Consider the following 22,874-nt stretch of genomic DNA (forward strand, 5'->3'; position numbering starts at 1 on the left):
TATGTAATTTATTTCAAAGGAAAGATAAATTATTAAAAATACAATATATAGTTTCGAAACATAATTAGTATATTAGTGTATATGTTCATATGTTAGTAACTGGATGTTATCCTCCTTCTGGCGATTGTTGGAGGAACCATTTGCAGCAGTTTCAATACACATTATAGACCTTTGCGAAAAATTTCCTTTGTTTTTTAAAAACAGACTTTCTTATATTCTTCTCAATTTCACAGACACTTTCTTATATTCTTCTCAATTTCAATATATCATTGTATAATTTAACTCTGCTAGCGAAGTACCTCAGTGGTCCAGAATTGGAAAAGTTGACTGCAGTTCATCTGCACAGAATTTTTAACACCAAAAAAAGTATTATTGCAAATATCTTTAAGTAACGATTTTCTTACCGTCGTGACACTCATCAACAAGTTAGACAATTGTATTTCAGAACCTTTTGGTAGCATCTCCTTAATGGAAATATGTATGTAGATTTGTACTTATTTTTATATAAAAAACGGTTTTGAAGGTTGTTTCCATATACATACATATTTAGAAATATAATTGAGCAAAAGACTCTTTTTTCAGCGAATTTTTGGGACCATCAGTTTCAATTATAGACTGATATAATATTTGTTTCTTTTTGTAGTAAATTTATTTAAAATTTTACGAATAATATTTTTAATATTTTTTATTTGTCTAGAAAATGTCAAACATTTCAATACCCAATTTTCGGTTGAGAACCAAAAATAATTATAAATGAATTGTTCAATTGTTATACAAAATTAATGATTTCAATAACCAATATTCAGTACTGAGTCTTTATATACTAAATTTAATTCGGTAGTCATTTTCAACATTTTCAAATAAATTTCATAAATACATAAATTGGTTTATGTAACTAAATTTTCTATTGTAGAATTTATTATTCCATCCCAATTATGTTTTATATATTAACAATACAGATTATTAGTTGCATTTCTAAATTGTTGATAATTGAAATAAAATCTTAGTTATTATTATTAAATTTTAATAATTGTAACTGTTTTCCAACCAATCTGTTTTCTGTGTGTAGCATCTGGGTATATTCGAACTTTTTGATCAACCGATACACAGTAGGGAAACTGAAAAAAGGTGAAATAAACTTCTAAAGTAAGTTTAAGTTTTGAATTTGGGCTAATAACATCGAGCCACAATGCCCCAAAGGGGGGCACCTCGGGTATATCAAAAATTAAAAATGATACCAAATTTTTGATTGATTCGAAAGATTTATATATATATGCAATCTACTAGACAACATCTACAAAAAACATTGCTTTAGCTATACACTACTGCTTAAAAATATAGCGCACCTTATATAATATTGTTTGACTTCCGCGCACCTTTTCCAAACATTAAAACAGAACAAAAATGTTGATGTCAAAATATCAGATTTATTCAAGTTTATTAAATTAATTACACAATTTATTTCAAATTATCAAAATAAAAATAATAGAATTTATTTTATAAAATATGTTTTAAATCTTTAACTCATATTAAATTATTTCTTTTAAGTTAGAGTTAAAAGAAATAATTTAATTCATAAAATAAAATTATATTAATATAGCAACTCAGTATGATGGAATACTTCCCACTTTAGCTTTTAGAACACATTTTATTCGATGTGAAATTGATTTAACCAATTTAGAGCAGTCATTAATGGTTATTTTAGACCAAATGTCTTTTATAGCACTCTTTAATTCATTTGTTGTTGTTATTTTGTAGGTTTGAAGTTCGCGATCAATAATAGACCAAATATTTTCAATCGAGTTAATATCAGTAGAAGTTTGTGGCCAATCTAATAGAGGTATATTATTATTTCTAAACCAATCCATTGAAAATTTTGCTTTATGGCATGGTGCATTATCTTGCTGAAAAAAAGACTGCATCGTTTCGGATCCAAAAAGTTGATCATAATATGATGGAAGTTTTTCAGAAATCAATTCTATATAGCTTCTAGAATTTAAACGTCCTTCATAAAAGAGCAAAATACCGGTACCATGGGCAGTAAAACATCCCCAAACGTTTACAGAACCACCACCACCTTGTACTCGAGGTTTGAAATAGAACGATTGATTATTTTCATGTATTGTACATCGTACAAACGATCGATTCTTTCGATTTATCAGCTCAAAGTGGGACTCATCACTAAAAATAACCTTATTCCAATCAATTTCAGTCCAATTTGCATACTTCTTACACCAGTTTACCCTTTTTTTTTGACTGCAGCTTGTTTCGATAAGGACGTCGTTTTTGAGTATAGCTTTTAAGACCATAGCTAACAAGTCGACGGCGAGTTGTGATGGCACTAACTGACTTTTCAATCGCAGATGACCAATCTGAAGCAAGTTGGCGGCTACTAGCTGATCGATTTCGTTTACACATTTGTACCAAATGCCGATCTTGAGCCTGTGTCGTGAACTTGAACCGTCCCTGACCATGTTTATTTGTAAGCGGTTCATTATTAGAAACCTTTTTTGCAACATTATAAACACATTTCCGTGAAACACCAAGCTTCTTTGAAATTTCTATGTGGGATAAGTTTTCAGCAAGTAGTGTTTTAATGGATATTTTTATTTCCAAAGTGACTTTTTTACGACACATTATTTTAAATAAAAAAAGTATAAAAATTTCGAAGCAATTTAATAATGTTATTTTAACACGTGTTTTACTATTAATGAATTATTTTAATGAGTTAAAATTTTACAAAAAAAAAGTACTGTTAGGTCAGATATTAAATATTTAAAGAGAGTGCGCTATATTTATGGCACATAGATTTGAGACTTAAGAGCAATTATTCTTTTCCGATTTTCTTGAAATATTTTTTTTGGAATTAACAACAAATTTATTAATAATAGCATGAACCTCTACTTAGTCAAAAGTTATGTGCTTTCAAACTTAAAAAAAAAATCGTTTTTTCGCCATTTTTTTTTTCTTTTTTAAATATACTCACATTCATTTTATATTATTCAGAAAATAAAAAAAAGATAAGTAATGTATTTATGTATATTTTTCTAAAGGCAAAACAATATCAAAATTCGTATAATTGCTTGGTCCAGAGCCTTTCGAAGTAGACCTATTTTTATGTATATTTTAATTTTAGACAACATGTTCTCTTATCGCATAGCTGCTTCCAAAAACAGAAGAACTGTTCTGTATGTCCCAAAATGTTGTTCAATATTGTGCAATGGAATTTCATATGTCCCGACCTTGGTGCCTTAGATAGACCCAAAAATCAAAAAATTCCAATTTTAGGATTTTTTTTAAAGTTTTTTGGGAATTTTGGGATTGTCAAAAACAATTTACTAATTTATTTTTCACTTTTGTATTTCGATCAAAAAATTCTATATACAGTTTGTCAAAAATATCTTTGCACAGTAAACAAATTTTTAAAATTTTATTTTTATTTAAGAACTTCAAGAATAAATTCATTACATTTTTGTTTTTTTTTTCACACATTCTGTTACTGGACCTGTTACGACTATGTGACTCCACCAATACATTTAAAATTGACACACGCGTTACAACACCAACAACAAAAATAAATGTTTTTTCAATATGAATGCTGTCAAAAAAATCTTTGCATACTGAGTGAAGAAAACAAAAAATTGGTTAAATTTCATCGAATTTAGTGCAAATATGCCATTTTATGAATGTTATCGCATTTGAAAGAGCTATTATATTTTTTTTAAGTTCTAGGAAAAAACCCCTGCTTTAAATCAAAAATATTGAGAAACGATTAAGATTTTCTATAGAGCATATTTCACTCCCTCCAGAGTGCTGGGACGACAAAATTTTTTCTGATGAGACAAAAATAATGTTGTGCTATCATGATGGAGTCCAAAAAGTTTGGCGAAAACCTCTGACAGCTCTAGAAAACAAAAATTTAATTCCTACAGTTAAGTTTGGAAAGCTTTCAGTTATGGTATGGGGTTGTATATCCAGTAAGGGAGTAGGGGTAATCAGGATTTTGGATAAAATATTGGCGAAAGAAGTTTATCTTTATGTTCTAAAAACCGATTTAATACCTATCATTCAGAAATTCGGATTTAATGACCCGGTAAATTCGAAAAAATTTAAATACAAATATTATCAAGACAATGATACTAAACATAACTCTTATTTATTTGGTCGTGGTTACTATATAACTGTACAAAAGTTATTGATACCCCTGCCCGAAGTCCTGATATTAACCATATCGAAAATTTGTGGGTACATTTAAAGAAAAAAGTGGGAAAAATATCGCCAAAGAATCAAAACGAATAAATTAAAGAAGAGTGGGTGGGTTAGTGATATCCCTAAGCTAATTAACTCAATGGGCAGCCGTAATTGATACTCAAGTTGGACACACAATATATTAGCAGCTAAAACCCTGGAAATGTATCACAAACTTAATATTTTATCGAATGTGCAAACATTTATTTGACAGTATAAAAATTGATTTTTTTGTCCTTTTTTATTATAAATATGAATGGTTTTATTGAAATTGATTTTTTTGTTATCTATTATATTAATAAACATATGTTTATAAAAAATGTGTTGAAAATAATAAAGAAGTTGATTATTTATATTAGTAATCAATGTTTTCTTTGAAATTTTGTTATTTTTTCTCTATGTGCAAAGAATTTTTTGACAAACTGTAAGTGTAAAATCTAATCAAAACAATTCATAAATAAAAATTTTATTGCATTTTAAAAAATAAAATTTTTCAAAAAAAACATCTACTATTTTTATTCCCATATTTTTGAAAAAAGTATTCTACCAATTTTTTAATTCTTAAAAATGTTGTACATTTTTGAAAAGAGGACATAATTTCCTACACGTTGATATATAATATGTATGTATATCTTTTCTTTTCCGCTAGTCTCATTAATAGCTATTAATTTATTAGAATCGGTCTATTCGTTTAGAAGTTACAGATTTATTTCCACTTTTTTTCTCAAATCCCCCACTGTGTGGCGTGTGAAGAATAAGAATAGATTAGTTTGGAATTTGGTTTCATCAAGTGCTGATTTTATTGAAAGTAAAACTTCAATATATTTACACCTACAAAATATGTAGTAGTAGTGATTTTCCTTTTCTTAGATAACATAAGATTAATTTAATAATATAATTTTTACAAACACCTTCCGAAAGCATTCCCTGTAAAAAATCTCCTTTAAAAAATAACGAAATTTTTGTTTTGTTAACTCTTAAATACTGTTCATTAAGCAATGGATTATCGTTTTCTTTTTCTTTTCTCAGTGTATTTAGTATATATTATTATCGTTTTCTTTTTCTTTTCTCAGTGTATTTAGTATATAACATTTATTTATTTTCACATAAGACTATTTCTGTATAACGGACATACATGTGGGTCTAAGTGTGTATTGGTTTCTTGGTTTCCTGACTAACCATGTTGATGTTGTCGATATTTAATGTTCAATCCATTTGTAGCACTTAAGGGTCATGATTAAATTTCACTTGCATTTAAAATTAAACTCGTTGCTTTTTTACTATTTTCTTGAATTTGTTTTCATTTCACCGGAAACATCACCATCGCCACCAATAACTCCCACTTGCTTTCCTGGCATCTCTTGAGTGGTTTTACTTAAGCTTTCCCCTAATAATCAATGCGTATGGATGTGCATAATTCTTGTTTTTTTTAAACATACAAAAATATATTTTCCTGTATTTCCATACATACATTTCTCTTACATTTGGATTTTCATTTAGTCCAAATCTGAGAGTAAGTGAGTATTATTGTTTTCATGTCGGTTTTGCCAGTGGTAAAGTATGTATTTTAATATGTACATTTGTGTAAGGAAAGGAATTCTCTAATAGAAATATCTATTATTTATAAAAGGGAAATGTTTTAAGAGGAAATGTGAAAAAAGAACAAAAGCTACTCTGATACTGATTTTTCCTTTTATTTCTTTGATCCTTGACAATTGATGTTGCAAGTATGCAGAACAATGGGAAACCGAAAATACATACATATGAGTAATTAAAATAAAAATATACATATATAAGAGAGTATTAAGAAAAACTACTAGTTGTATTGTTTAAGTTAATTTTTGTATAAATATTATAAAGTGATTATTGGCAGACATTTACAAAATTTCAAATACCATTGTGTTTATGTGAAAAAGCTAATTTAAATAAATAATTTCTAGTTAAGGAAAACAAATACAATATCAGATTTTTTTTACAGTAGTGAATAGATTAAATTTTGACTTACTATAAGAGGATTTAAGAATTTTAATTTACAAAAATATTTAAATGAAATGTTGGGTTTCTTAATAAAATTAAAATCGATTTTGCACATAATTATAAAAAAATTAAAAGAATATGGTTTATTTAAAATATATTATCCACCGTTTTTAAAAAGGTAAAAACGTTGTAGTGAAACAGATTACTGTATCTTTCAGTAATTGGATTTTAGTATTGGATGCTAGTGGGATACATATCAAAATACGTGTTTTGTAACTCAAGATATAAAATTTTTGACTTTTTTTGGAAAATCAAAAGAAAGCTTAAGGAAGACACATAAGCTATCTTTTGAGCAAAAAAAAAATTCAAAAAGTTCCATTTTGAAAAAAAAAAAATCAAAAATTGTATGTCTTGAGTTACAAAACATTTATTTTTATAGATATCCCACTCGCATCTCACTAAGCGACAAAAAAGCTTTTAAAGGAAAAATCTAAGCTTTTGAGTAAAAAACAAACTTTAGAAAAAAGTCAAAAAAGTTTAAAATTTTTTTTTTTCGAAAATTTAATAAATAGCTATCTAAACTATTTTAGACAATAGGCATAGAGAAAATATACATAGAGCGAAAACTCTCCTGTCAAAGACCTAACTCAGTTGTCAAAAACCTAAGTGGTAAGAATGTATTAGTAGAAAAAACTATGTGAAAACAAAAGCAACACTCGTATATGTGATTATTTTGAGTAATTTTTTTGTTAGAGTTTTTTTTCTAGTTTCCGCTCTATGTTTCTCTATGACAATAGGTAATAAGTTACATGGATGAGAAAAAGCAATTGTGTAGCCAAAATGTCAAACTTTGACTCCGTCTGAATTATTATCCAATGATGATCGGAAGACATCGATTTCAAAAGTTGATTCCCTTGACATGAAATCCCCCATATGTATATTAGACCGTCTCACTTTTCATTTTTTTCGAAATTCCTTCAGGCACATCGACTTTCTTAATCTACTCTAAAAACCAAGAATTTTGGTGTATAACACTTAAATATTGGTGAACGGGAAGTGGTCTCTCAAATCGTTTTTTCGTTTTTTTAGGCAAAATGCATTTTTCCCAAAAAATTAAAAAAACTTGCTTTAGTAATTGGCCTCTAACTCAAACGGTTCTTAACGGAATTAAACCTAATTACTTGCATTAGGAAGCTAATTAAATTTCCTAAATGTTTCTTAAAGCAACATTGCCATTTTATTGGATGGTTTTTTATTCATAGCATTACAAATTCAGATTTTCAAATACTTATAATTTTTTTTTCATTTTTGCTTACCTTTTCTTATATAAAAATTGAACGAGGCAAAATGTTTATATTCTGTAAATGCAGTTTGGTAGGAAATTTTAAAGTAAAGATTTTGGTGTAAATAACAGTAGCATTCTGTTAAGAAAAACTGTAATTTTAGTTGAAATGACTTAAGTTTTTATTTGTAAATTTGCTTCAATTTCATAAATACATTAATATAAAGTAAAAAGTGATTGCTGTTTTTTTTTATTTTTTAAAATTTTCTAAATGTGTACTTTTGTTGGACGAAATGGCATCCGCTTTAAAAGTTAAAATTTTTAAAGGACGGTTAAAGGGAATCCCGCAATTCCCAAAAATTAGAGCGAAAATCCCAAAAATTGTATTTTTTTCAATTTTTCCATCGGGGCAGAGAAAATGCTTTATGGTTAAATAAGGTATACATCGAAGTTTCCAAAGATGCTTTCCGTTTTCTGATCCGAGCTTTGGGATTTTAGAACATGTGGCCCACAGTTGAAATTTTGATAAAAAATTTGTCAAATTCCGTAGGTCGTAGGGGCATGTTTTTTATACCAAAATGTTCTCCGTAAAGATACTTTAGAGAAAGTCATAAAATTGTTATATGTTCTTAAAGAATTTTTTTTTTTTAACAAAGAAAGAGTAAAGTCACCTTTTCACCCAAAAAACAGCAAAAATCTACTAGTTTTTGAATATTTAAATTGAAAGTCGTTTATTTTTGGATCCATAATTGATATTGCTCTAACATCTTTTGTTTGGCGATTTAGTTGTCTAAAGACACAATCTGAATTTAAATATTAGATAAGATGTTATTATGCATTTTTAGGAAATAATGCTAATGAATAAATTTCCTAAAAATAGTATAATTAGGTGGACATGAAAATTATGCAATGCGATAAATAATGCGAGGAAGCAATGTCTCTACAAAATGAAATATATTTGTTTTTTTTTTAATTTTACTCCACTAAGCATTATTATGTTGCATGCAAAATATTTCGTATCCATCCTTTATTCCATCAACTAAATTTAAGTTAAACTTTAACAACAATTTTTTCATGACACCCAACAAATATGCATGTCCAATGTTTATGTATTCCTTATTAGTTCTTGCTCCTATATTGTATCAGGAAATAATTTGTTGCGAAAAACAAACTTTTATAAGAAATTTAATCAAAATTTAAAAAAAATTGTTGCGAAAATATTCAAAGTAAATCTCAAAGGACATAAATACAATGTAAGTATTTATTCATGCAATAAACGATTTGAACAAAACATTCAATCTAAAATAACCTTAAATTGAGAGCAACATTTGTATTTTAAACAAATGCTCATATCAATGAAGATGTATGAACTTCCGGTATTCTTTGTTAGGTTTGTTAGTTTGTGCTTAAATTTATTTGTTAGATTGTCATTGCCCAGAAGATAAGCAAGTAGTCAATGTATCCCTTATAGATAGTAATTGTCACTAATGTCTTATCATTTGGCTTACTCCAATATATATTTTGGGTTATTTGACACGTATATGCTCTTTGTAGTGCAGAGAGAAGACAACTGGTTACTTTATATGTCCCAGGTAATCTAGCGTGATGACAATTATCACTTATGTATCTATAAGTAATCTAGAGAGCAGTCACTTTAAATGTTTATTTTGTACTGCACTTTATAAATCAGTTGTTTTAGCCACCAGAAACAATCTATTGGAGAGTTGCAATTTAGGTGACTATTTTTGGTCAAATAGCATCCGTACATGTTAAAACAACTAGTTATGTAGCTGATCAAGTAACCAGTAAGATAAACCAGTAACCAGTAACCAGTAAGGTAAAAGTAAAGTAACAGACTCTATGTAACCGTTATGGGAATATAATGCGTTGACTACTTAGGACCAGCTATCGAACAGTCAGGGGTTAAAATAACCAGTGTTAAAATAACCAGTCACATAGCTATTGAAGTAACTAGTTCCCACCCTAAATGATGGGTAAAATCACTAGTTCGGGACTGTCTCCTAGAACTGCTGGGTGTTTAACAGACTAATGATATGAATACATATGCAAGTGTGTGCTATACACATATTTTTATACATTTTCTTTAACTGTTAAAAAAGTCTTTGTTGTTTTTTAATGAAGTAGAATTATATAAATTTTCTTTTTGTTAATTTCATGACAAAAATTTTCTATTCTATATTGAGGGATTGTTAATTTTTATAATGTTTAAAATAACAATTATACTAACAATGATTGATGAGTACAATTAATTTATTTATAATAATAAGTACAACATTTACAAACTTGTACAATTAACACAACAACGTCATTTACTTAAGTGAAAAATACAATAAAAATGTCAATTATTATTTTAGGAAACAATTTGTATGTCATTATTTGGCAAACCCTTAAAGTGGTTTTTCAATAAATAAAATGAACTGAAATTTTGTGACACATTGACAGGGCAGAGAATTTATTTTGTAAAAGAAAGAATAATAAAATAACAAATAAACAATAAACAATAAAACACTTTAATTTTAAAAAAGTTTACGAGGGTTTATTTGTATGTTTTCTATTCAACAGTTAGAATATTTTGTTTGTATTTGCGATGTTTACCATAACAATTGACACATTATGGTCACTGTAATTATGAATATGATTGTGGTAACCATAAAATATATAATTTTGTAATGTTCTCGGATTATGGGTATCATACTCTGAGAAAAATATATTATGATATAATGATTCATCATGAACATGATTGTCACAAACATATATTTATTTACTACAATCATATAAATGATGCTACAATATTGTGAAAACATTAGCATATTATGGTTATCGCAATCATAAAATAATTAGAGTGAACTAATATATTTACAAAGTTGTAAAAATTTTGAAATGGTTATGATAAACATGTACGAAAGGGTGCCATCGATTTTTCGATAGCTTTTGGCATGAGAAAAAAAAATTTCCACTATGACATCAAACAAATCATTTTCGAGGCGCCCAAATTTCAGAAAGACTAAAAAAATTTACTTTTTCTCAACATTTATTTTTAAGGTTCCTTTTCTATTTTTTTTTTTAAATATTACCTTAAATACGGTCTACTTCATTCTAAATAGTTTTTAACAGGTATTCTGGGCATTATTCGGCCAATAATCGCTTCACACAACTTAGATGCGTTTAGTACAGCTTCCCCGTGACAGTCTGGCCAGATTTCAGCAGCTCATAATAGATAGGACTCTTTTGGTCCCACCGAATACAGAGAATTACCCTAGCGCCATGGATATTTGGCTTTGGTGTCGTTTCGGCTGGTTGGCCGGGCTTCACATACAACATCTTACGCTTCTGGTTATCATAATGGATCCATTTTTCACCGCATGTATTGATCAATGTAAACACGATTTTCTTTTATAGCATCATTTCGGACATGCAAAATCGTCTTTCAATGTCTCTCGGCATCAAATCGTTTGGTATCCAATTTCCCTACTTTTGGATGAATCCTGCTGCTTGCAAACATTTTAGAATTACTACTTGAGTAGCTCCCAATGATTTTGCCAGCTCTTGTTGAGTTTTACAACAATCTTTATGGAGTAATGCCTCCAATTCTTTGTCTTCAAATTGGGCTGGGTTATATTTGTCTCCCTGTCAAAATCTCCACTTCTGAACCGCACAAACCATTTCTCGTACGTTGAAACACATTCACCATAAGCTTTGCTGAGCAATCGGTGTGCCACAGCGTCACTTTTTTCAAATTAAAGAAGTAAAGCAAAACTTCCCGCATATGACATTTTGTTGGTACAAAGTTTGACATTTTCGAAGCAAAAAAATGCTGTTAGAATAAATTACAGATATCTACTTTCCAAAATGACATTTAATTTATTAAAAACAAAAATCGCGTTCAAAAGATACGCCATCTATTGCTAAAAAACAAAAAAAATCAATAAAAAAATTGTAAATCCATTGCACCACCAGTTAACGTTATCATCCTTATATTTTACAATTTCATTCTTTAAGAGCTGTCTATTTACCAGCCAATGATTGAAGCTTAAACTGGACTAAACAATGAAAAACAATTGAACCAAAAACTGGAATCGGGACTAAATAAAAACAGCTTAAACTTGACTAAATATAGATTTACGATTGCAGACAACGGAACTAAATTAACCCTCTAACCCACAAACTTTAAAAAGCTAAAAAAAATTGTCGAATAATTTTTTAGGGTAATTATGACTCAATAAACTTATGTGCTGTTTTTCTATAGCGAACGAGTACTTTGAGTGGAAATTTAACATGTGTTTTGTTATTGTAACAAAAACAAAATACATGTAAAACGTTCACTCAAAGCGCTCACTCGCTATAGAAAAACAGCACATAAGTTTATTGAGTCATAATTCCCTTATATGGGAAATTAGGTCGTGTCATTTATGTCTATATGAAAGTTTACTATGTTGAATTTTGTGAGTATACCAACATTTTTAAGCGATTTATGCACGTTAAAGTGGTTTTCGGAATCGGGTCTATATGGGAGCTATGACTAATTATGGACCGATCGTAACAAAATTTGGTGACATGAATTTTGTATATATTAGGGTATTCAATCGATTAACCGTTAATCGGTTAACCGATTAAATTTTGTCGGTTAACTGTTCGAATAATTTAAAATTGACGATTTTCAAATAACGAATAAACCGATTAATTTGTGTCGATTAACCGATTAACCGAAATGTCTTTTTTTTGCACTTTATACAGAATTATTTTTTAAAATTTAATTTCTTAACTCTTGAACATTCCCTTCTAGCAATAGTTATTTGAAGTATAGTACGGAAACTGAAACTAAGGAATTTGGAAATGACATTTTTTCTAGAATATTCTATGATGAACTTTGTGATAATGAGTTGAAGGACGACTTGGTAATAGACGAAACTAAAGACATTACTGAAACGAGTCTTTAATCAGAACTTAACGATACTATTAAAGTATTCAAAATCTAAAAAAATATGCTTAGAAAAAACTAAAAAAAGAACTGAGAAATTGGATACTTTTTATCGTGCCTTATTTTCGATTTCTCCAAATCTACAATCAGTGAGATAGTTTTTTCAAGTCAAGTTTAATTAAAACTAAAAAAAATCGTTTAAAATTGAAGCATTTAAATTACATTCTTTTTTTAAAAGATTATTTCAGAAGATCTCCTTAAAATCTAAAAAAAGAACTCACATGTGTATACATATTTTTATTTATTGTTTTGTTGAATTATTATGTTTTGTTTGTTTTTTATGTTTTTGTTCTTTTTATACAAGAATACAAAATTCGTGTTTTTCTTTTCAATTTAAAATTAAAATAGAAATTATTCGGTTAATCGAATAATTTAATATTAACCGATTATTAACCGATTAAATCTAAACCCCGATTAATTATTTGCTCGATTAACCGATTAATCCAGAAACCCGATTAATTGAATACCCTAGTATATATAGAACTTATTTGGAGCGGAATTTGTGTAGATACATATATAAATTAAACATTTATGACAGATAAAGTCCAATTTCGGAAGGACATTTGTATGGGGGCTAGGTGAAATAATGGACCGATTTCAGCCAGTTTCAATAGGCTTGGTCCTTTGACCGGAAAAAATAATATGTACCAAATTTGATGGAAATATCTTCAAAATTGCGACCTGTACTCTGCCTACAAGGTTTATATGGAGAGCCAGCCAGACGGACGGACATCGTTTAATCGACTCAGAAAGTGATTCTAAGTCAATCGGTATACTTTAAGCTGGGTGTCAGACTAATATTATACCCTCCCCACTATGCTGGTGTAGGGTATACAAATGTTCAAAAAATAACTCGGTAAAATAAAAGCTGTGTTTTACTCCTAAATAAGTATATAAAGTTCATAAATAGTACGGTTCCTTTATTTTTATTTTTAATTAGGAAAAAATATACACAGATTTCCCAAGGCGACTAAAAAAATTAGTTTCTTCTTTCTAAATCTGCTGAGAAACTTAAAATTAGTATATATTCAACTTGAACTCGACAACACCTTCCTGAAAAATAATATCACTTCCCATATATTTTTTGTAGCACAGTCTTATTTTAATACAAAACATTTTAATTCAAACCATAGCAGAACAAGCATGGTACAATTATTAGAAAGTACGTTCTCAATTATACATTTCCTATAACGTCAAACAAAAGAAAATTAGAAAAAAACAAAACGAAATGTCTAAGACAAAAAAAAATAATTAAAAAAATTTTTGTGTATTTACTTTTTTACCTAAAATATTCAATTCAAATAAAATTTTTTCCAAATAAATAAGGGTCCTCATGTAAACGTTAAATGCCTCGCAAATTGTGCAATCTGTGCATTTTTACACTCTCGCAAATGAACTGTCAAAAAATGTATGGAAATTCGTTTGCACAACCCCGATAAGTTTGCGCGACAATTTAGACTCGCAAACTTGAATTTATTGTGCATTTGATGAATCAGCTGCTTTTGTTTACTTTTATTAATAAGAAATAAAAATCAAATAAAATATAAAAATGTTGTGCATGTGAAAATTGTGTAACTTTGGAACAGAATGATTGTATTAAATGGCATTGTGTATGAAAACATTAACCAACAGCTAGAATATAAACAAAATCTTGCAAACTCTGTATATCACCGTTTGTTCCAAAGATTTAACTTTCATTCAACATTTTTAAAATTAAAATTTATACAATTTGAAAAATTTGTTAAGGCTTTTGTTGAATTTATTTTTATTTGACATTTATATCAAATAGAGAGAAATTTAATGTATAAACTTGCACAACAAACATAAGCGTTTAAATGAGTACCCTTAATATGTGTTAGTTTTAATATAACGTGCAAAACATTGAGAAAACAAAATAAAAAGTGATTAGAGTAAATGCGTTATTTGACGTTGTAGGGGTAAATATTGAAAACTCTCCCTAATAAACGATATTAAAACGATATCGAAACGATATACATATGTATGTATATGATTCGTTTCCGTTCCTTATAATATCTTTTTTCCAGGCAATTATAATATCGTTTTCGCTATCATAATTTCCAATAAAAACGATAGTAAAATTTCCATTTGATTCTGAACGCTACTTACTATTAAAAATAAAAATAATTCGCTGAAATAATACAAAAACCTGGAAAGGAATAATAACATATCATACATATTTTCATCATTCATATCGCATGTGCATATTTATGCAAATATTTGACTGTTTCAAATATTGCACACACATCAAGTCACTATAAAATTGAAGAAAATTATCGCATTTTTATTACCTGTCCACTGTTTAAATCAAACAATAACGTTTTAAATGATTTAATATTTATTTTATTTCCGCCTTTATTTTTCAGTTTGAAGTTTTTTTCAAATGTTTGTAATTTACATATTTATTTATTTTATTGGAAGGAAAATATTTGAAAACTATATTATGATAATATCGTTTTTAATCATGACACAACAATATAAGGTACACTCAGTAGAAAATAAATTCTCAATTGTACAATTATTGTAACCTCAAACAAAAGAAAATATGAAAAAATATGATAAAAATCAAAATCAAAGTTTGACGTTATAGGGGTAAATACTGAAAACTCTCCCTAGTGTTCTACCTTCTACAATTATTGTAACATGGTTTTCAATAATAATATATATTATCATAATCGCCCCCATAAGGAAATATCGGTTTTTCTATCATATCGTTTTCTGGTTTATTGGGGAAACACTGTAAATATCATCATTTTCTAGTTCGGAGAGAAAAACTAAAATAGCATATTTATTAATAAAACGTAGATGTATATAAAATTTATAAAAAAATTATCTAACATCCGTCGTATTGTTTTCATACCAAACAACCGGATCTATCAAAACCTTAAGAAGGATAAACTTCAGTATGTTCGATTTAAGGAAATTCAAAAATATCCTTCTGTTTCTAAAAGCAAATAAATCTACAATCATATACATACATATGTATTACACTTACTTGTTTATGTTAATAAAAATGTGTATGAAAGTATACAAAAATATGTCGGTCTGACAAGGGTCTGACAGCAAATACGTTTTAAAATTTGTATTTTTTTTGCGTGTGAACATAAAACAACTCATTATTTGTATATAATAAAGCCGGCTGTAAAAAATGACACAAAACAAACCAATTACTACAAAATACAAATACAATATTGTACTAAACACTTAATTAATCATTTTTAAATTTAATATAAAATTCTGTGTAAAATTGTTATTTATATAGAAAATATCTAATAAATTTAAGAAAACTGTATGGCTAAGTAAATTTTTCACCAATTCAATTACGTTTCGACACCTCATGTTGTCATTATAAATCATTTTGTTGCTGTTGTTTCAATATTGTTTGCTGTTTCTTTTTTTTTTCTCTTCTTCATTGCTTCTAATACAACATTTCCTTGTCCTGTTGTTTTGCAAAAAAAAGTTAAAGTTTTTTCAAGTTCTTTTTTTTCAGTTTAGTTAAAAATTGTTTTGCTTACATGACAAAACTATAAGAATACTTTTCTATATACACTTTTCTATAGATATATACAAAAACTACTATTGTTTTCTTGCGAAGAGCAAAGTTTTTAGTTGAAATTTTTTGTCAATGTCAATATTTTTTCCGAAAGTTCTCTTTTTTTCATATCAAAACAATATTTTGTGCACGATGCTGTTATTGCAGCAATGTTTCAATGTATATGAGTGTGTGTGTCGGTATGTACGTGTGATTGCAACAGTCAGTCGTTGCAAACATCGATCTATCTATCTACTATCTGTAGATGTATGTTTGTGTTATTAAAGTTAAAAGTTTTACGTAAAACATTTTTTAATAGAGTCATTTATAAGAGAAAACTAAATATAAATATGTTGCAAACTTTGTAGCGCATCGAATGAAGAATTTCCTTTTATGCTGCTAAAAAAATAGAGCTTTTTCTATAAATACTGGGTGTGAGTGTGGGTAAAGCACACAAATTCCTTTGATAGACTGATTAATACTATAAAATTTTGATAATCTGAAGTCTTTTGGTTTAAGAATAATGATAACTTTAGTTAGCTTTCTTAACTTTTCCGACACTTTCGTTCATAATTTTATTTTTTGACACATAACAATCATTCCTCAATGTGCAACAGTAGAAAACAGTTTCAAACTTTAATTTAAAATTTGTCTTCACATACATACATTATTATTATTTATAAAATAGTTTTTGATTTGATAATAAATTTATTTTAGCTTCAAAAGAATCTTTAAAATTATTGTAGTATAAAATCCATTCTGTATTACATAATTTATATAAGTTTCATTTGAATTCTTTAAGTAGAGTCAAGAGTTTACTTCTGCATATTGAAATACGGCACGTATGAGTAATAAATCACAGTCTGTAAATAAATCATACGCCACGTAACTACAAGTATGTACTGTGAAAACACATTTACAATACAATAACAAACAATGAGAACAAATTACATAATTTCACATTTTACTTGCATTTCAACAGCAGAAGTAGAAATAATAATAATAAAAATTATAATGAACTTTTTTTAAAATCAACTGAAGGACAACCTTCATTTCGTAAACATCCACAGCCATATTGGATGGTTTTGTTTCAGAGGAAATACATTCGTACTACATATGTACACATGTATATGAGGAAAATCAAAAATTTTGGAGAATTTGTCTTAAAATATTTCTTTTTTATGACACGAATACCAGTTTGTAGTAGCATACGGTACTTCGTTTTAAATTTGCAAAATAACAAAAAATCTTAAATAGCTTTTGCATAATTGAAATTAAGAATATACCAATTCAAAGAATATTTTTTAAAATATCTACTGAAGAGAAAAAATATTAATTTTATTTTTTGTAATAATTTGTTATCAATATTGTTGAATGTTGAAAAATTTTAGGTAATATTAGACGAAATTTCCAATGATTTAAAACTCTCACTATTCATGATAATTTTTTTAAGTATTTCACAAAACAATTTGCAAAACAAAATTTTTAAACTTCAATTTGGATGAACTGTTATTTTTGTGCTAGAGCTTGTATACAATACTTTCAAATTCGAAATATAAAGTGAAATATTTGATGATATTTTTCTAGATAATGAAAGTATTCCTTCTTGGGTTGATAAAATGTAGCTTTTTTAAATATTTTAACTCCCATACGATTTTTTTAACAAACTAACTGAAAACTTTCATTTGACACTAATTTTAATGATTTCATTTGGGATTGGATTTTAAAATCCCGGCTTTTGCGATTTGGAAAACGTAAATCCCGGGATTTCGGGATGTTTATTTCATATTGGTATATGGCTTACAATAATTGGCATATCTTTTAAATGCGGTTTTTGTTTTTTTATAACTCATATGTCATTTTGAAGTGTACATATCTACCATTTATTCTCACTTAGATATTGAACATTAAAGTGTAAAGAACTAAGTGTTTTGTTCATTCGAAAATGTTTTGTTTTACATCTTTAATTTGGAAAAAAAGTGCCACAGAAGCATACCGATTGCTCACAAAAATTTATGGGGAATGTCGGTTTCAATGTACGTGAAATTGTTTGTTTGGTTAAAAAGTGGTTATTTTGACACAGAAGGCAAAGATCGCCCAGGCCAGCCAAACAAGTTTGATGACCAAAAATTTGCGGCAGTACTCCACCAAAATTGTTGTAAAACTCAACAAGAGCTTGCAAAATCATTGTCAGCTACTCAGGCAGCAATTTCAAAATTTTTGCGAGCAGCAGGATTCATCCAAAAGCAAGAAAATTGGGTACCATAAGAATTGAAGCCGGGAGACCTTGCATGTCCCAAGTGATATTAGAACGCTATAAAGAAAATAATTTTTGCTTCGAATCAAAAATTGCGATAACCCGAAGCCTAAGGATCGTACATGGAGCCAGGCCAAATAGCCGAATCGACACCAAATATCCATGGCGCTAAAGTAATGCTCTGTATTTGGCCAAACATCATCGAACACAACGGATGCATTTGAAGTGAGTTTTGGCCGAAAAACTCCCAAAATATGTGGCCAGTCTTGAAACCACATGTTGCAATACCCGTTGAAAGCTATTTAGAATGAATTAGTTGGGAAGTTTTGCCTCACCTGCTTTATAGTCCAGGTCTTCCCTCGTCCGACTACTATTTGTTTCGATCGATGCATAATGCTCTCTCTAGGATATGCTAGTGAGGAAAACAAATTTTAAATTTGTGAGAAATATTAAAATTTTCTTAAAACTTTTTTTGAAATTGTTGAACCAAGTTCAGAGATATCTTTTAATGGCACCAGTGAATAACATAAATTTTCTAAAAATTTGCTAAAATTCTAGATTGTATTCCTGATGATCGGCCATCAAGAAGTTATACCTAAAATGTTGCATTAAAATTACGACATCTTTTAAATGCTATTTTCAAAACACTTATGGAATATTACTTAAGTAAAATAATTTAGTCAAAATGACTAGCTTTCAAACAAATTTATACACTACGAAAATGTTTATTATAATCATTTTTAATGCCAACCGCCATGGTGGTTAATAATCTAACCACCCCATTCTATTAAAATTAAATTTTTAATTTTTTCTTATTTTTCATAACAAATGAACCTTAATTAAAGTAAAACTGCAATACCATGGATGAAAGAGTTAAGAGGTGAATTTTCTATGGTCTACCGATATGTGTCACTCATTTTTTTTTTTCATTTTGAAATCCAAAATAATTACTAACCAACTGAATTCAGTTTTACCGATTCTGCAAAATGTTTGATTTCCCTCATATACCTGTTTACTTAAATACATGAACTTGTGCTGGTATATGTGTTCATTACAAAAACAAATAATACTCGTATCCAAACAAGTTTAGCACAAGCTTCCGGTAGCAAAATGGTTGACTGACTGCATTACTTGCTAGTACTTATGTATGTGAACTTATAACCCTTATAACATACTAGCTGACCCGGTGCGCTTCGCCACCCCAATTAGAAGAAACAAATAGTACTATCAAGTCCCACTTTGTGAATCTAATTGTAAATGTCTAATTTCATATTTCTGGGTCCATTATTATAGAAAATGTGTTCCTAATTTTAAATTTTTATGTTTATTATTATAAAATATTCAAAAAGTACCATTGCAATAAGGAAATAGTACCATTGATTATCACTTTTAAATTCGCATTCACTAAACCATAACACGTCAAGCTTGAATTTTAGATTTGTATATCATTTCCTATATTATCAACTAATTTTGTTTCTATAATACTTAAGATTTAATAAATTATCACAAAACCGAAACCGATCGGTTTTTAATTTTTTAAAACCGAAACCGCGGTTTTGAAATTCTTCGATTTTTTGGAAAGTCTAGGTCCATTATTATAGGAAATTCAAAAAAAGTACCATTAGAATATATAAAAAGTACCAAAAATCCCCCACTTGTGGTTTCCCACTCACTCGGGTCCATATAAGCTTAATTTCATGGCTTTAGGTTCATTGGTGTAGAAATTACGAAAACTACCATTCGAATAAAGAAAAAGTACCAAAAAGTCTCCCCTAGAATTCTAACTCACTTAGGACCATGTATGCTTAATTTCATGTTTTTAAGTCCATTGCTATAGAAAATTAAAAAAAAAGTACCATTAGAATAAACAAAAGGTACCATGAGGTATCCGCTTGAATTTTCAATCACTTAGGACCATATATTTCTAGGTCCATTATGTTATAGAAAATTCAAAAAGTACCATTAGAATATAGAAAAAGTACCAAAAAGCACCCACTTGTAGTTGCTCACCCACTCGGGTCCGTATAACCTTTATTTAATGTTTCTAGGTTCATTGGTGAAGAAATTACAAAAAGTACCATTTGAATAAAGAATAAGTACCAAAAATTCTCCCCCTAGACTTCTCACTCACTTAGGACCATATATGTTTAATTTCATGTTTATAAGTCCATTGTTATAGAAAATTCAAAAAAGTACCATTAGAATATAGAAAAAGTACCAAAAAGCAGCCACTTGCGGATTCCCACTCACTCTGGTCCATATAACCTTTATTTTATACTTCAAGGTTCATTGGTGAAGAAATTACAAAAAGTACCATTCGAATAAAGAAAAAGTACCAAAAAGTCTCCCCTAGAATTCTAACTCACTTAGGACCATGTATGCTTAATTTCATGTTTTTAAGTCAGTCACGAGCAAAATTGGGATTCTAATGCACGCGTGCATAGGCCAAAAAATTCTGCTGACGCTTTGTTGACACACCTACACTATAAGCTTGTGTGTATTAGTGTGTCTGTGTTTTACTGAAATGACCACTTGTTTGTTGCTTTGTTACGATCTCAGAGATCAAAATCAAATCAGTTGCTGTTTAGCATTTGTAGAAGCAAGGTTATGTTGCGGATTTTTTTATGTTTCTGATTTTCTCTCTTTTATTACAGTCAGTGCAGTCAGTCATCTCTCTGCTGCTTAACGCACACAAATATACTCATGGTGGTATGTGTTTGCCCATGACTGTTTTAAGTCCATTGCTATAGAAAATTAAAAAAAAGTACCATTAGAATAAACAAAAGGTACCATGAGGTATCCGCTTGAATTTTCAATCACTTAGGACCATATACGCTTAGTTTCATATTTAGGTCCATTATATTATAGAAAATTCAAAAAGTACCATTAGAATATAGAAAAAGTACCAAAAAGCACCCACTTGTAGTTTCCCACTCACTCGGTTCCATATAAGCTTTATTTCATGTTTCTAGGTTCATTGGTGAAGAAATTACAAAAAGTACCAATCGAATAAAGAAAAAGTACCACAAAGTCTCCCCATAGAATTCTCACTCACTTAGGACCATATATGCTTAATTTCATGTCTCTAAGTCCATTGTTATAGAAAATTCAAAAAAGTACCATTAGAATATAGAAAAAGGACCAAAAAGCCCACACTTGTGGTTTTCCACTCACTCGGTTCCATATAAGCTTTATTTCATGTTTCTAGGTTCATTGGTGAAGAAATTACAAAAAGTACCAATCGAATAAAGAAAAAGTACCAAAAAGTCTCCCCCTAGAATTATCACTTACTTAGGACCATATATGCTTAATTTCATGTTTCTAAGTCCATAGTTATAGAAAATTCAAAAAGTACCATTAGAATAAAGAAAAAGTACCAAAAAGTCTCCCCCTAGAATTCTCACTCACTTATGACCATATATGCTTAATTTCATGTTTCTAAGTCCATAGTTATAGAAAATTCAAAAAAGTACCATTAGAATATAGAAAAAGTACCAAAAAAACCACACTTGTGGTTTTCCACTCACTCGGTTTATATATAAGCTTTATTTCATGTTTCTAGGTTCATTGGTGAAGAAATTACAAAAAGTACCATTCCAATAAAGAAAAAGTACCAAAAAGTCTCCCGCTAGAATTCTCACTCACTTAGGACCATATATGTTTAATTTCATGTTTCTAAGTCCATTATTATAGAAATTTCAAAAAAATACCATTAGATGAACAAAAAAGTACCTATAGTACAGTTCACACATTTTGGTACCTAAATATTATACCCTATTCCTAACACTAACTTCACTCAAATAAATATCAGCTAACTTTAATGTCGATAACTGAAATAATTTAAAATTTTAAAAAAGTACCATTAGGAGAAAAGTACCAATTTCTCTTTTCTTACGTGAACACCCCTCAAGTTTGAAATTTAAAAATATTCCATTTTGCCAAAATTGTTTATGCTATAGGCATGTATCAAAATATTAAAATCTGTGTTAATGTGCCCAAGAATGAATATGTTTTAAAAAAAGTACCAAACTGTTTACCCGGATTTGGCCCAATATACACCTTGGTACTCGAGTTCCAAATAACACGCTGTTAGTTAATTTTTGTATGAATCCAGGAACCAACGTTAAAAAAAATTATCAAAATTGGCTTAATAATTTCAAATATAATGTATTTTCCCGATTTTATCCCCTTTTTGGTACCTTTTTTATCCCCATTGAGGTGGTACAATTTCATTCAAATAAATTTCTGTAACGTGGTGGGAGCTCATAATAAAATATTCGTTAATTATAGAAAAACATATTTTATGAAAAAGTACCAAAAATTAACACAATTTTTATCCCTTAAAGGTTCGAATTTCCAAAAAGTACCAAACTTGTATTTTTTATTTTTTGTTAGTTAAAGAATACGATTTAAAATTTGTTTCTATGTTTATTGGTTTAAAAGATACATAGGGTGCAAAAAAAGTACCAAAATACAGTTTTTACCCGTTTTCTCCCCTAAAAGTTTCCAAAAAGTACGAAACACCTGTCAGCTTATTTTTTAAATGGAGTAACATGCTATT

Source organism: Calliphora vicina, chromosome 1 (genome assembly GCF_958450345.1).
Source record: "Calliphora vicina chromosome 1, idCalVici1.1, whole genome shotgun sequence".
NCBI lineage: Eukaryota > Metazoa > Arthropoda > Insecta > Diptera > Calliphoridae > Calliphora > Calliphora vicina.